Here is a 2062-nt window from a genome sequence, read left to right as displayed (position 1 = left end):
TTATACTAATGCAAAAGGATAAAACTCTTCTTCCCACTCTAAAAACCTCTTCTTTACCATAAAGAATTCTTACTGCAATGGAACTAAAACTCTAAATCTCTCAGTAAAGGAGTTTGGGATGACTGGACAAAATCAGTCAGCAGGTTCCCCTTTTCTCAATTAAAAAATAAGGAGAGGGAGAGGGAATATAACAAACTGCTTCACATATATGCTAGGTAAGAAATAAGAGGTAAGGTAAGAAATAGTTCATACTTTCATAGTGTCAGCTTCCAGAATAAATCTTCTTCAGGTTTTAATCTTCAGGTTTGTATTTGGCCAGTCATCTCAGATCTTTGATTTCTTCATTTTTCCTGGTGTGAATCTCTTTCATGTTTCAATAAGCTGTTGTTGTTGGAATTTCTCCTCTAATTCTTTTTCAGCCATCCCCAGCTGCTCCTGAACCCTGAGTAGGTCATGCTTGGCCATTGCTAGATTCTCCTCCAGGGACTTCTGGTTTTCTGTCTTGTCATTAAGTGTCTTCTGAAATTCACTCTTTAAAGCAACAAATGTGTTTTCCAATCATTCAAGTCTTGGGCCTTTATAAAATCCTTATTATTTCCTTGGTCAAGCTGTAAATCCTGCAGTTCCCTTTCTAGCTTTGACTTCTCATCTAATGCATGTGTTGCCTATATTTCAGTGGCCTTCAGCTGTGACTTCAATTTCTCATTCTCCTTGAAATCTTAAAATTTCCTTGTTCAGAAGTTCTGTTGTTTTATTCTCGTTAAGTGGTGCAAGTTTCGGCTTCGTGATATCTATGATGGGTGTTCTATTTGAAGATGTAAATTCTGCAACTTGTTCTAATAATTCTGTTTTTAAGTTCAGAGATACCTGTCTGTAGCTTGAGGTACCTTCTCAGCTTGTGAGAAAAGCTGCTGCAGAAGTAACACACCGGTATGAGCTGTGTTGATGAGCTCAAACTCCACTTTGCTGTAGACCACAGCGGGCAGCCCTCTCAGGACCTTGGAGACCTTTTCTACAGTGAAGGTCTCCTCTACCAGCCTGCTTTCCTTGACGTCTTGGAGGCAGGAATCTATACTTTTGAGTCTCAAGCCACTTTTTGAACAAGCAAAATGCATGTACTTAGTAACTTCATTTTGATTGTGCTCATTTAAGCGCAACTCTGCCATGGTGGTAGCAGAGGTTGTAGCCCTGAGAAGCTCCACCAAGCCTATGGTCACTGAGGGTGTTGGGCCAAAAAACATAGGCACAGATTTCTTTCTTTCTTTCTTTCTTTCTTTCTTTCTTTCTTTCTTTCTTTCTTTCTTTCTTTCTTTCTTTCTTTCTTTTCTTCTTTCTTCTTTCTTTCTCTTTCTTTCTTTTTCTCCTTCCTTCCTTCCTTCCTTCCTTCCTTCCTTCCTTCCTTCCTTCCTTCTTCTTCTTCTTCTTCTTCTTCTTCTTCTTCTTCTTCTTCTTCTTCTTTCTTTCTTTCTTTCTTTCTTTCTTTCTTTCTTCTTTTCTTTCATTTATTTGAGAGGGGGGAGAGAGAGCGTGAGTGCATGAATGGGGGGGGCAGAGGCAGAGGGAGAAGCAAATTCCCCACTGAGCATGGAGCCTGTGGGGGCAGGGATGGAGGAGGAGGGGGCTCAATCCCAGGGCCCTGAGATCATGATCTAAGCTGAAGTCAGATGCTTGACTGAGTCACCCAGGTGCTCGGGCACAGATTTCTTAAATGGCATACCAAAATCATGATTCATTACAAATTATAAATTGGTTATTATTAAAATTAAAATCTTTCTTTAATGAGAGATTTAATTTAAACAATTAAAAGGAAAAATGTAGACTGAGAAAAAGATTTACAGTACAGATATATTTTTAAAGGATTGTATCTAGAATTTATAAAGAACACAACTCAATAGTAAGACAAACAATTCAGTTAAAAATAGGGAAAAATCTGAGTAGACACTTCAAAAAAGATATAAAAATAGCAAATTAGCATATGAAAAGATGTTTGACAGCGATATTTATTAGGAAAATGCAAATTAAAAGCACGAAAAGATAACACTGTACATCATATCCCAGTAGA

At 38.0% G+C, this 2062-nt stretch overlaps 1 pseudogene; it reads right to left on the bottom strand.

The window, feature by feature from the left end:
- Positions 1 to 292: 292 nt before the first annotated feature.
- Positions 293 to 1166, bottom strand: LOC121486098 (annotated as a pseudogene).
- Positions 1167 to 2062: the final 896 nt, after the last annotated feature.

The sequence above is a fragment of the Vulpes lagopus genome, chromosome 3 (assembly GCF_018345385.1).
Source record: "Vulpes lagopus strain Blue_001 chromosome 3, ASM1834538v1, whole genome shotgun sequence".
Lineage (NCBI taxonomy): Eukaryota > Metazoa > Chordata > Mammalia > Carnivora > Canidae > Vulpes > Vulpes lagopus.
Note: the sequence above shows the minus strand (reverse complement) of the source record. Positions and strands in the feature narration are given on the sequence as shown.